At 41.2% G+C, this 14,967-nt stretch overlaps 1 protein-coding gene across 5 annotated transcripts in view; it reads left to right on the top strand.

Annotated features, from left to right (window-relative positions):
• The window catches only part of STON2 (stonin 2), a 154,725-nt gene that overhangs the window by 119,181 nt on the left and 20,577 nt on the right, over positions 1-14,967 (top strand). The window lies entirely within an intron of this gene.

Raw genomic sequence — 14,967 nt, 5'->3', positions numbered from 1 at the left:
GCCAGCAGTTAGAGGAGCTTTATCACCAGAGCTACCAAGCCCCACAAAGAGCTATTCTAAGTCACTGTCCTGTCAAAATAATCACTGTTTTTTTTTTTTTCTTTCTTAATCACAGGTTCCTGATACAGGGAGTGTTTTCTGCTTTTTATCAATACTTAATGTACCTACTAGTGCATATCAGTTATTTTCATTGCCTTATGTTGATTGTTAAAATTTTTATACTAAGCCAAAATAAAAAACCCAAACCCTCAAAATGAAGAAATCAGTACTCTCTTTCTCTTCCTTTCATCAGTAATAATAAAAATAATTTAAACTGTAGAGCATGCCATATTCTACAAATGGCAATCGCGTGCATTCACGTGTCTCATTTGATCCTCACAACCGTACTGTGGTAGATAGACTGGATTATTATTATCCTCTTTAAAAGCGAGGAAACTGAGACAGAAATTGGGTTACTTGTTCAAGATTAGATAGTTCTAAAGACACTGAGCTGCAGTATACGGGAGGGGTCAAGCTGAGGGTTGTGAATTCGAACCTCCAGGGTTTAGATCCTAATGCCACCACTTGCTTGTCTGTGACATTGATTTAGTCATCTAACCTCTATGCCTGTGTCCCCATCAATAGAATAGGGATAATGGTAGGAGCTACCTCATGTAGGTGTCTCCAGGATCAAATGAGATGGTTTTGGTACAGGCCTAGGCAGAGCACCTGACAGGTAATACATGACATGTGATACGTGACTGGTGAGTGTCAGCTTTGCCACTGCTGTTGTCTTGGAGGTGGTGGCCATGGTGAGCTATTATCCTCTCTCCTTCCAGCAACCTCTCCTGCCCTAAAACCCAAAGTCTACTCCTGAAATCACCAGAATACTCCAGACACACTCCAAAAGTCCCCATGGGCTCTGTAGGGTTAGATAATCCAATCCCAAATTAAATGCTTTGAAGAAAAACTAACACCATAAAGATCTCTTTCCCTGACTCAGTTTCGCCCTGATTCTAAAGACAGTTTGTACCTATCTCCTCATACACACTCCTAACCCCTCTTAATCTTAATCAGAAATCTTAAGGATTTAGAGTACATTCTTCCTCTTTAAATATTTTTGGGACTATTTATTCTTTATTTGCTAACAACCTTTATTAAATCCATGCTGACTAGTGTATTTACCACAGTCTGCTCTTAAAGATAGGATGGCAATTCCTATGCTATATGGCATGCTTTTAAAAAGTCTTTGAGGCAGCAAACCTCCGTGTTTTAGGTTGTGCGCCCCACCCTATGATGTAACTGAGGTTCTGGCTTAGAGGTGGGCTGATGCTTCTGGCTTTATGTCCTTCACTTGACTTCTGTCATATATGCAAAGAAGAAGAGGCAACAAGTAACCACGTGTACCGATCAGCCGGCTGTGTGTCCAGCTGCAGAAGAGATTCATTATGACCCCCAGGAAAGGCCCTCCGTGAGGACACAAAGGGTACTGTTTTTACAGAATGGAAGGCAGCATGTTTGTCAACATCTCTGTGTGTCACAGCGGGGCAAGAAGCTTTAGGTTTGGAGATAGAAGTCCTAATCCCATTACCTCATCCCTGTCTACTGCAGTCCCTGACTTTAAATGTCAACAGGAGTCAAATTTACTTCATGAAACAAATCATCAGCATTGATCATCCTTCATCCGGTGTCATACTTTCTTATTACTTTACTGCATATCCCCCCTGATATGGAATTTCTGCATATCCCCCCTGAGGCGGCTAGACATTGAATACATGAACTGGAATTAATATATTTTCATGCTCTGCAGTCCAAACTCTTTTAGCAAACATAATGCTCATACTAACACCTCCGTCAGATCCTGCCAACAATTACTGGCACTTACTTGTTTTGAATGGTGTCCCATGAAAATTCTCATCTGAGAACATTAAGCCAAAACACCTAGGCCCTAAAACTGCATATGCAGAATAATCCCTACTTTGTAGAGAGGTGTGTGTTCATGAATGTGTTATGTGCAGAGTGAGAGAGCTTGAAGGAAGCACACTATGATGGTGACATCAGTCATATCAGGTGGCGGCAAGATTCAGGTGCTTTTAATTGTCTGTATTTCTGCACCATCCAAGTTTTCTAAAATACAACTTCTTTCTTAAAATTATCAAAACGTTTTACCTTCTTTGTATTATAGAAACGAAATTTATTTACTTTAGAACTTGGTGACTGGAACATTCATGAAAATGGTTTGTTTTAAAATGAACTCACATGGGAGTACATTAGGTTCTGTGGGCCTTAAACCTTGAGCTGTCCCCAGCTGAGGTAAAGAACACTCAGCCTTGGTCCCTGGGACAGTTGGGGAGCAAGTCAATTAAAGGACATCTGTCAGTTCAGGATGTATAAGGGTATGAAAGTGTTCTTGTCCTTCTACTTTCCTCTGTTCTCTAGTTACTTGATTTCATTTCCCTTCTTAGAAACACTTAACACTTTCTGGGAGACTTTTGAAAAGGCCATGGCCTCTTCAATCTGATATGTAACCAAGCCTCTCAACACACAAGTTTTGGTTTAATATCTTTGTAAAGAAGTCTTTATTCCAAGACTGCTTTCTGCACTTTTATGGTCTTCTATCTCTAAAATGCAATAACTGCCCACCTCAGACCCACTCACACAGCGTGAAGAATTGTAGGACTCACTTGGAACCTAAAACTACCTCACTATGTGAAAAGTAATCACAGGCGTTACCAAACAGTGGTTGAGCACTTCTGAATGTTTAGAAGCATGCTTACATGTGTTATTTCATATTTGCTTCCAAACTAGAATGGGGATTATGATTATCCCATGTTAAATGGGGAAATGGCACAGAGAGACTTACCCAAAACCACAGGGGGTTTTCGGCAGAGCCAGGACTAGAAATAAAACCTTCTGTTCTGTGGCTTTATCAAAGTTCCCACAATGCCAAATGTCTCTTTTCAAAATCTTCCCCAAGGGTACCTGGACTCTAAGGAATAATTGTGATAATAACACTACTAAATATTTATATAATGTTTGCTATGCAAACGTTAAATACATTAACTCAGTCCTCACCACAACTTAAGAGGTAAGTACTATTATTATCTCCATTTTAGAGTTGAGGGAACTGAAGCCTGCATTAAGTAACTTGCCCAAGGTCACAGAGCGAGAAGGAGTAGCCAGGATATGAGCCAGCCTGAAGCTGGAGTCCGTACTCTTGACCACTTGACAATGCACTCAGGGCCTATCCACTTCCTACCTGTTTATGCCTAGGGTGACCTGGGCCAAAGATGACAATTCTAGGGATGAGAGTCTTAAAATTCCTTCCTTCCAAACTTACAGAGTTTGAAGTAAGTGTCTTGTATTATATAAGCAAGAAGAATACTGTTCTATTTCCTTGTGAAAAGAGCAAGGGAGAGTAAAGAGGAGCAATAAAATGGAAATATTTTTGCTCAATAGCCAGACGAGTTTGGAAGGTTCTAGGAATTTATGTCTGCCCATGGTTCCTACAAAGATCTTTTCATCTGTCTTCTGCCTGGTTGCTAAGGAGCTTGGATTGCAAGGAACAGAAGCCAACTGTACTACCTTTAAGTGACAGGAATTTATTTTAAGGATATAGTTGTTTACAGAATCAGAAGAAAAGCTGAGAACTGAAGCTTCAGGAAGTTGGTGTATCAGCTTTTACTATGTTACAAACCACCCTGAAAACTAGTGGCCCCCCTAAACAACCCTTTGTTTATTAGCTCAAGATGCTGCAAATCAGCAATCTGGGCACGCTTGAGCAATTCCCCGTCTATACTAGGCTGAGCTGATCTCCTTAGGCGCTCACTCGTGCGTCTGCGATCAGCTGCCTGGTTGGCTAGGGCGCCTTACTTCTCCATGTGGTCACTCATCTCCCTGTAGGCTTGTTTGAATGATGGTCTCGGGGTTCCAAGTAGAGCAAAAGAGGGCAAGCCGCAGCATGCAAGCACTTTTCAAGTTTCTGCTAGTGATGTATTTGATCTTGACTAAAGCAAATCACATGCTGTAGCTCAAAGTCAATGTAATCACATGCCCTAGCTCAGAGTCAATGTGGTGGGGGTGTGGGGGACTGCCCAAGAGCACGGATAGAGAAAGGAAGAATCTGTGGCCATTTTTGCCGTCTCCCACAGATGGCCGGGAACCTTAGCATCCTTCAGGATCAAGTCAGCAAGGACCTATGTGCAGACTCTTCAGGGTGCCTCCATCTGAATAACTCGGCTCCCACCACTTTCTTGCACTTGAGTTAGTCCATTCAAAATTTCCAACAAGAATCTGACTTTTCTTGGGTCATATGCATCCTGGGTGGGGCACCTTCACTGACACTTCAGAAAGACATGCATGAGAGGAGAAAAGTTCAGTTGTGATGCTGTTACCCCAAGGAGCAGGGGAGGGCTGCAGGGAAGGTAATACAGTATTCCTTCCCTGTATATTGTTTGCTGTATCGACTTTGTTCTTCCCCTCTGAATCGTGTGGGTTGACTTTTCCTCTAAGACTCATTGAAAGCAAAAGTAACAGTCTCAACCTGTTATTTGAGCAATAGGAGAGTTAAAGCATTTAATTCAATAGATATTTGCTATAAAGCTAGTGATGACCCTGGCATGAGTCAAGATCTCACAGACAGACCCTCTTCCTTCCATTGCTATGTATTTATTGGACACCAAGAGTATAACCAAGAAAGGGACATCAAAAGACCTTTGTTGTGATAGTGAGGTCGCATAATCCTTGGCCCTGGCAGCAACTCCAATAGTTACTTGTTTCGGCCAGTTTTATAATTTTTGCAGAATTGGAAGACTGGTTTTAAAACTTTCTAGAGAGCAAGGTGGGTGGTGGTCAAGTCATGCTTAGCTAGATTCAAAGCAACATGGAAAGGCCAGGATAGGTTGTTAGCATGGCCACCAGGGAGCTGGAGCATGTATGAGTCAATTATTGCCCAAATCATGGGAGAGTTTAAGGGAGTAATAGATCCTTCTTATTTGCCAAAGCACCTTTCCCTTTGGACTGACAACCACGGCCATTTTTCTGGTTACAATGGCCAACTCTTACAGAGGACAGGGAAGAGGTGAGAGCTTTGTGTGTGTGTGCACCCATGCTGAGTATTTGAAATATGCCTAGTGCACTGAACTAGCCTTCTCCAAATGTTTGGTCGTGATCTCCAAAGGTTTGATTGTGAGCCTCTAATATTTGTATGTTTATAAATATACTATATTATAAATATATTTATAAATTACAAGCAAGTATTTTAGTATATGGTTTCTAACATATAAACAAAAGTTAGAAATGTTTAAAGGATGGGTTAAAAAGTCAACAATCCAGAAAAGAGGGGAGATATATATATATATATATATATATATATATATACATATAGCTGATTCACTTTGCTGTACAGTAGAAACTAACACAACATTGTAAAGCAACTATACTCCAATAAAAATTAATTTAAAAAAAAGTCAACAAAAATAGAAGTTCTGATATTTTCTCCCTCCACCCCAGTGGATCATCCTGTACCTCCTTCGGTGTGCTGCTCTCCTTTGGGGACTGCTTCTCTGGAATACTATAACATCTTAGACCTGCCCAGCAATTACAAAGGCAATTCTTAGGGGTAATAGAAAGTTGCATGTCCTATCTTGACCAGAGTGTACTCATGACTTAGCACTTCCGTTATATGGTAGATTCTAGTGCTGTTTTGTTACAATCACAGTGACTTCACGAATGCAGACTCTTACATCTCTTGTAATTCCCAAGCCTTTGCAATAATTATGGAAAGATTTGGATTCATGGACTCATAACCTGAGACAAACATTCTTCTTTCTTTCTCCATCCCACTTTCCCTTGATTCTAATGAAACTTCAAAGGCATTTTTTTCTCCCACTTCTTCCCCTCTTTCCTCTTTTTTGCTTCCTTAAGAATTCTGAAATAATAATAATATTTACATATTTTTTATTGTGACAGCTAACATTTATTGTGCTACGGGTTAATTAAATTCAATGTCCTTTAACGATCTCTGTTACCCTCACAACAACTCTACAAAGTGGGTACTATTATTATTCCCCCTTAAGAGGTGATAAATATGAAGTTTAGAGAGGGTTAAGTAATGTGCCCAAGATCACACAGTTTTCTAAAGCAGGGCCAGGTCAATCTGACTCCAGAGCCCAAGTCCAAGCTTTCCCCTCTGCTGCCTGCAGTGGCACAAAATAGGTGGTGAAGACAAGCATGGGGCCTGGAGCTCAAGCCAGCATTAGTACAAGCCACTTTTAAGCCGTCTTTTCTATTATGGGCCTTGTGTCCACCCAGGAGACACTGGTGTATATATGCTGGATGGTGAGGGTCCTGGAGCAAGTGAGGAAAAGTACTGAGTCTGTGTATGAATCATCTGGAAATAGCTTTTCACTCTGTTTGCCTTATGAGTTCTTCTGAAAAACTTGACAGGTTCAGGAGTACAAAGAGATCTCTACCTGCCAGAATAAATCTGTTGTCATGCTAGAAATTAGTTGTTTTCCTACTAGGTTATTTTAATTTGGTATGTTTACAGTTTATAAATCGCACCTACTGTCAGTCTGTAAGAATGTCTCCTTTGATCTTGGTAACTAAAAGGGAGCTGGACAAGTACTGAAATGAAATCGAATTACCTACTCGAAATTCAATAGAAAAGAAGTGGCTTACGGCATACAGGAGCTGTTTGGTTATTTTGTTGCTGTTGCCATCGCTGGAAAATCCACATAAAGAGCAGTGAGCTTTGGGTAATATAGGTGAAAGGAGATCATTTGTACGGATCCTTTCAGCTTGCAAGAATTCCCCCTAACCTTTCTATGGGTGAGCTTAGCCCAGCTGACTATACCCCCATCCCAACAGACCTTTTGAATTCCTCCTGCAGGGTGTGTTATAGCCTAGCCAAGTTAACAAATGGAAGATAGGCCTGATACAGACTCAGTCAGAATGCCTGCTCTTCTCATTCCCAATAAATACACATGTACACAAGCAAATGTAATAATGCATGAGAGCCCCCAGTGCTGTTTCTTTGCCGCCTGACCAAATTTACAGAATCAGCTGTGGAGAAGTAGCACTTCCCATCGCTAAGGTTCAAAATGATCAGACTTTGAATCTGGTCTACAGTAGAATGGCTCTGCCTGTAACTGTTTCAGGACAGTGAAGGGAAAGAAGGCATTGCTGTGTGTGCTTAAAGTGTGTAAGTTCATCAGGGTTAGGTGAGACTCCCAAGCTCCACCCCCAGAATAAGTAGGCAGGGGTCCATGCCCATGGTGCAGGTGCTCCATGACCCGTGCAGTGGACGTCAGAGTTAGAAGTATTATATGCAAAGAGGATGATGAGTCCCAGCTCTGTAGACTGATTGGCAGGACATTAGTACCAGTTAAAAGTAGACCCGTGTATTGAAGGGAGCAGAGAGGGAGATGACAAAGCCATTGGTGAGACTGAACCTCTAGGTGAATTCCATTTGGCCGCTTTGACATGCTCTCTGAGGCATAGTTCTGTTTTCTGTTACTCACCAACATAACAGGGAGGACAGTCAAGCCCTTATCCTTGGGTGCTCCCTAATCCTTCATAAGTCTGGTCCTTTTCTCTGTTTCTTACTACTGGAGTTAAGAAATGGTAAAAGTAGTAAGATGTGTCTTTACCTTCCTCAGAAGTTCCAGGATTTGGGGATCATCCTGCCAAACGTGAAACCTGATTTTACCTGTTCATGTAAGAGTGATGAGGCTCTTAAAAACTGAGATCTCTGGGCTTCCCTGGTGGCGCAGTGGTTGAGAGTCCGCCTGCCGATGCAGGGGACACGGGTTCATGCCCCGGTCCGGGAAGATCCCACATGCCGTGGAGCGGCTGGGCCCGTGAGCCATGGCCGCTGAGCCTGCACGTCTGGAGCCTGTGCTCCGCAGCGGGAGAGGCCACAACAGTGACAGGCCCGCGTACCGCAAAAAAAAAAAACCAAACAAAAACTGAGATCTCTGACCAAATGTAACAGCATGTACGGTTTAGTCCCTTTTAACCCTAATTTAGGGCATACTGATTCACCCTAGTTCTTCACTCAAGCCCAGGACCTTGTCTGTTCCCTCACCCGCTTAGGGGTCCAGTGGTTCCTTGGAGCTTACAAGTATCCTGGCTTGTTGCTGCGGTGTGTCCTCACGTGGTGACCAGGTGAATAGTGAGTAAGGACCTGGGGGCACACGCAAGTGAGACTTCCACTGTGGCAGTGGGACAGGCAGTCCCGGGGAGTGACCTGTCCTGGTCACAGTAAGGGCACGAGCACTGTAGGCTTGCCACTGTTTCTAGGAACTTACCCAGTGCCCCTCCAGGCAGTCGTTTTCCCAGTCCCCAGCGCTGGCACTTCCTAGGCATAAGAACTATGCTCAAATCAGAGTCAGGATGAAGACCCCTTTTTTCCCTTGCCTCTACCATACGTTCTCCCTGACAGTAACATCTGGATGCTACTCCCTTCTCTTTTAAGCTCCTGAACCAAAAGAGCCCTTTCCACTCTCTTGTCACATCATAGAAGAGTTTGACAGGCCATTAAGCAGAGAGTTTCACAGTCCATCCAAAAGGGCTCAGACCCTAGAAACTCCTCTTTGTTTACTCCTCTTTGGTGGGCTTGGAAAATAGTTTAGGATGGGAAGGAAATGCAGGGGGCTTTTTGCTATGGCAATAAAAAATAAATAAAACACAGGTTAGGTTAGGTCAGCAGGTATCATCACTAGTTAAGCCTCTGAGATGCCCTGATATATAAAATGTTAAGAGATTGATTTATGTTAAGAGATTAATTTATTAAATGGATTGCCAGTTTTTCAATTTACCGTAGATATTGGAATCCAGCCCTGCCCCTTGCCTATGACCTCTGCTGGGGAACTGAAGTTGGGCCTGTCAGACAACAGCAAGGGGTTCCAGTGGGATCTCTGCCCAGGTGGGAGAATAGAGCCTTCATCTAAGACAACATAAGAAGCTGATATCAGAAAGGCAAATTAAGCCAGGGAAACCAGTAAGCCAGTTGAGTGGAAGTTCAGTTGTTAGAGGAAGAAGCCAAAAGCAGGGATCCAAAGGTTGAATATTGAAGAAGCCATGGGGAAATGGGCAATGGTAAAACAGGCAAAAGTTTAGAACCAGATTTAAAAAATTTAGAACAGACTTGGAACACAAGATATTGGGGATGTTCCTGGGCCATTCATCAAACTTAAAGTCTGATGCTTGCTTTTATGAGAGAAAAAAAAAGGGTGATGAAATGTATTAGGTCAGTCTTGATAAGCAGGGAGGGAGTTGGCAGGGTGAGCTGGACCAGTCATTTGAAGGTGCTCAGTACCGCTTCTTAGGTCCTCTTAGCAAATAAAACCCAGAATGCAGTGTAAAATGTTCTTGATAGGGATTCTGTCAAGTAGTGGTTAAGTGGTAGTTTGATGAATTGACTTCTTCACTTTGGGGATATCTCTGACCAGCATCAAAGCATCCCCTCTCCGCGACAATGCGGAAGGACAGATAAATAGACTCAGACCCTCTGACTCTCCTTTTTATCAGTGTATTGTGATGATTAAGCAGGCCTCAGCTTATTTTATCCAAGTTAGAAGCTCCCTTGATAAGGTTCAGATGAGTAACTCCTTTCTCTCACCCATACACATTCACATTATCAGGGGAAGACTTTATGCCCAGAGGCTTCCCTGTATAAATGCCAATCCTGTTTAGTTAACTTCTTTTCTACCACTGAACAACGCTCCTAAAAAGTTTTGTGTCAAGATGACTCTTGCCAATCTCAAAGGTAAGTTAATCGGATTTTAATCTAATGAACAAGCATTAAGAAATTACCAGTTAATGAATATTAAAAGTGGGACTTGACTTTTAATTTCATCTTGGGCAGTTGAATTAAACTCGCTGAGCCTTGGTCTTCTCAGCAAAATGAAGGGGTCGAGTTTTATTATTTCTAAAATCTCTTCAAGCCTGAAAATTCTGTGTTCCTCCTCTTGCTTTGCAGATTACTACTCAAATATTTAAGTGCCTACTGTGCATCTGAGTCTGGTCATACAGTGTATGCTCTCTTGCAACAGTGACTGTTATCTCATGTTGAGAAAACCACAGTAATCTGAGAATATTTGTTCTTGCCACTGCTCGTAAATTCCAGCGAACAGCTCTCAATAAGTTTTTTGCACTTGTCATTGCATTTAACAAATTAGGTTAACAAATGGGGGAGGAAGATGGCAGACTGTCTGCTGTATTCAAAATATCATAGAATCTGATTTTTTTCCCCATAGTGCTTACTTTTTCTTCAGTTTGGTGGTTTTGATTGCCGTTGTAATCAATTAATTTAATCTTTGTGGTATTTAAAGTAGATAGTGGTCGGGCTTCCCTGGTGGCACAGTGGTTGAGAGTCCGCCTGCCGATGCAGGGGACACGGGTTCGTGCCCCGGTCCGGGAAGATCCCACATGCCGCGGAGTGGCTGGGCCCGTGAGCCATGGCCGCTGAGCCTGTGTGTCCGGAGCCTGTGCTCCACAACGGGAGACGCCACAACAGTGAGAGGCCTGCATACCGCAAAAAAAAAAAAAAAAAATAAAAAGATAGTGGTCTAACATTAAAAGAATCCACCATTTCTCTTTAGTTTGCATCAGTAAAGGCATTAAGGAAGCTCTTAGGTACTGGAAATTCTCCCTGTGGTGTAGAATAAGAACCTAATCTTCATCCATGGATTTTATTCGGCAGAGGCCAACTCATAATACTAAAAGCAATATGGAAGAGAGAGTAATTAAAATGATGCTGGAGTTTTGGTTATATTTTAATAAGTCAGTAAAACGGAATTGTGGATGATAGTTAATGTTGTTCTAAAGATCATTAGTTTTTGCCGATTTCTTAGTGGAGAAATTTTCCAGACTTTTTCCCCCCTTATTGTTTCCCTTACCAGCCACACCAGTCATAAGTGTCTTAGGGATCTAACTGCTGCATTATCAACATGGACTACAGTGAAGCTGTTGGCTTTCTTGCTCTAAGGTCAATCAGTGGGAGGAATAAAGATAGGTTTTGACTTCTTAATATTTCTTTATTTTGTAAGCAATACAGCATTTTTTAAAAAAGAATACAGATTTAGAATTTTAAAGATCACCTCTTACCCCACATGAGACATTTGTTTTCACATCAAAAAGCTTTTTAGTACATATATACACTTTATATCATGAATATGTATCATTCTAGCAGCAGTAGCAACAGCAGCAGTAGTTATAGCAGCTAACATCTACTGAACATTTATTATTTGCCAAATACAATTCTAACATCTGTATTAAATTTTCACAGCAACCCTGTTAGGTAGGATTTAATATTCTTCTAGTTTCATAGGTGGGAAAGCTGAGACGCAGAGAAATTAAACAACTTGCCCAGTCACATAGCTAATAAGCTGCAGACACGGAATTGAAACCCAGGCAGCCTGACTCCACACTGTAGGCTCTTGTTATTCACTCAACAATATATATCATGATCAGCTTCCAGTGAATTAACATCATCAATAGCATTGTCTTGATTGATGCATGAGATTCCATTTAACCAATCTCCCATTATTGGACATTTGTTTCCAATTTTTCCATGATACAAATACTGCTATGATAAACATACCACTATATACATCATTACATGTCTGTCCTGTTCTTTCCTTAGATAAAGCCTATAAGTAGAATTCTTGGATTATTTTTTTTGAGACTTTTGTACAAATTTTCAAATTGCCTTCCAGAAAGATTTCTTTTTAACGCTTACATTATAGAGTGTAAATTTCCATGTGTCACCAGTAATGATTATTATTCTTTCTAAGTCTTTGTCTCTCTGACACAGGGAGAATTGTATTTATTCTTTTTTTTAAAAAAATGTTTAGGGCTTCCCTGGTGGCGCAGTGGTTGGGAGTCCGCCTGCCGATGCAGGGGACACGGGTTCGTGCCCCGGTCCGGGAGGATCCCACATGCCGCGGAGCAGCTGGGCCCGTGAGCCATGGCCACTGGGCCTGCGCGTCCGGAGCCTGTGCTTCGCAACGGGAGAGGCCGCAGCAGTGAGAGGCCCGTGTACTGCCAAAAAGAATGTTTACTTAATTAATTTATTTTTAATTTATTTTTGGCTGCGTTGGGTCTTAGTTGTGGCACGTGGGATCTTTCGTCGTAGCGCGCGGGCTTCTCTCTCTCTAGTTGTGGCACGTAGGCTCCAGAGCACATGGACTCTGTAGTTTGTAGCACTTGGGCTCTCTAGCTGAGGTGCACGGGCTTAGTTGCCCTGCAGCATGTGGGATCTTAGTTCCCCGACCAGGGATCAAACCGCATCCCCTGCAATGGAAGGCGGATTCTTTACCACTGGACCACCAGGGAAGTCCTGTATTTATTCTTTTATAAGGTTAAACTCTTTTTTCCAATGAGTTATTAGATATTTATATTTCTTCATTAGTGAATAGTCTGTTTTCATCCTATTTTATTGTGAGGGTGTATGATTTTTATTAAGGATACACTGTCATTATATATTAAAGAGGTTGAATTTTTGTCTTATACAAATACTTTCCCCAAGGAATTTTACATACAGATTGTCATTTTCTTCATATGTGAAAGTCTCAAAGACCATTCTTTAATAAAAAGAGGCTCAGAAAATATATGACTTAACCTTTATAAAAACAATTGAGGATGTCCTTCAGTCAGTGATAAATGAAAAAAAAAATTAGAACTCACAAATAGGGAAGTCAGTGTTAACAGGGGATAATTTTTAAAAGTACTATTTGGCGGTCCTTAGGTTCACCTCAAGAAATGCTTTATTTTCATATGAAAATATGAACCACTATGACCTATATGAACTATGGATCACTTTTGCTTTTCATCTATAAAAGTGTCTTTTTTTTTTTTTTTGGCTGCGCTTCAGTAGTCATGGGGCGGTCTCAGTAGTTGTGGCTCGTGGGCTCTAGAGCGCAGGCTCAGTAGCTGTGGTGCACGGGCTTAGTTGCTCCGCGGCATGTGGGATCTTCCCGGACCAGGCATCGAACCTGTGTCCCCTGCATTGGCAGGCGGATTCTCAACCACTGAGCCACCAAGGAAGCCCTATAAAAGTGTCTTTATTAAGATATTTTTTCTTTATAAGTGATTTTGTAGAAAAACAAATTCTCATTTTCAGAAATTTGACCTATACCCCACTATCATCCCAAAGGATGGATTTTTAAAACAGGTTGTAATCATGGAAGATGAAAATGCCAAAGGAGAGACTTTATAAGTCTTTTGAAACTTTTTGATGGCTGTCTAAGAGAATGTAGAATCTCTAGAAATTAATTTAATTCAAAAAATTTCCCCCCAAATTTAAAGATACTTCATTTAAATTGTATTAAGAGTCAAATGCTTCACAACTGTGTAGGACTTGGTGTGATCTCAAGTAACTTGGCTTAAAAACAAATTTATTGTAAGAAAATTATCTTCAGTGGAGACAGCGGCCTTTTTCCCCCCTTTTTTTGGTTTGGGAGAGGAAGATGAGAAGTGCTATTTTGGGGACAAGTCTCCCAACAGAAGAGAATCCTTTAGCAGCAAGAATAAACAGCTTTGGCAGAAAGCCACCCTCCAAAGGAAAAGGACTTAGGGCACGTTTTGAACTAGGGAGTAGTAATGAGCTCCAAGGCAAAAAGGATATCCCTGGCACAAGGGGTGGGTCAATACCAGACTGTCTGGGTGGAAATACTGCTTACAAAAGCTCCATAGAGCTGCTTCATTAGAAAGTGATGCATTTTGCGATACACCCCTTTTGCCAGTTCTCTAGGGAGGATTAGTTACTGTTCCAAGGAAGTGATTGTATTTTACTCAGGGCCACATTGTTCCCTTTAGGCTTCATTACAACAACAACAGCAGCAGTTGTAGTAGTAATAAAATATAAGTCCTACAAACCTGGATTGTTTTCTGACCCTTTTCCCTTCATTTTCTAGAAAATAAATCACTTATGCATCTACAAAAGTGGATTAATGATTAATTTGAAGGAGAGTCTCATCTTTCATTTTATAATGCTTTGAAATTCTTTTGTGATGCTGCATATATAGAAAATACTTTTTGCTCATTATATTTCTGGGGCGAATGTGGGTATGTATGTATGCTCACTCATGCATGCATTTAGCTTATATTTTCAAACTGATGTTTTCAGTAGAGGTAATTGCTATTTGTTTGAATAAATATACTTTGAGAGATGGATGAGAGGCAGCCATCCCATCCATGTGTAATTACATGTTTAATTATATGTGACATTGCTCATTTGGTGTGGTTGGATATGATATTCGTGAAGATTTAGCAGGATGGTAAGAAAAGCCAACTATTTGACTTAACCATTTGAGTATTCATTTCTCTTTGATTCCAAATTTCTGGCAGTAAAAACAGTGGGTGGAATGGCGGCAGAGATCCCCATACACATTCCTCCAGAGACAGAGAGAATAGAACTGCTCCAAAGCAAAGTTTCTTTTCTCACTCATTCAATTAACAGTCCTTCACTGAGCATTTACTATATGCCAAATACAGATTTGTTTTCTGTGCCATTCCTTCCTCAGAATCCACTCCTTGCTTTATAAAGGCCTCATTTCCTCCTCCTTCCCATAACCCCAGCAGACACACAGCGTCTTTACTGAAAAGGTCTGGGTCTTCCTGCATCGAAACTCAACTCCTGTATCTCCTTCCTCGAAGGCCTTGCTAGGGTGGAGTTTTATTTGTAATAATCTTTTTTTTTTTTCCCATAAATTAAACCCCAAGATGGAAAAGTATTTTAGAGAAAAAAGAAGAGATTAATGTCAGGAGCATTTTCTCATGTTATATGAACTTGTAAACATTTTAATGGCTGCTTGTTATTCCATTGTATGCCTCAGTTTCTTAACGTTCACCCAAAACTTGGTTCCTAATTTGGATTTATTTCCTTAGGGTGAGATTACTAAGTCATTGTTCATGAATATTTGTAAGACCCTTAATACAAATTGCCAAACCATTTTCAGAGAGTTTGTAGCAACTTATGGT

The sequence above is a fragment of the Monodon monoceros genome, unplaced genomic scaffold, assembly GCF_005190385.1.
Source record: "Monodon monoceros isolate NGI ecotype Baffin Bay Population unplaced genomic scaffold, NGI_Narwhal_1 Super_Scaffold_21, whole genome shotgun sequence".
Taxonomy (NCBI): domain Eukaryota; kingdom Metazoa; phylum Chordata; class Mammalia; order Artiodactyla; family Monodontidae; genus Monodon; species Monodon monoceros.
This window is presented reverse-complemented; position numbering and strand designations above follow the sequence as displayed.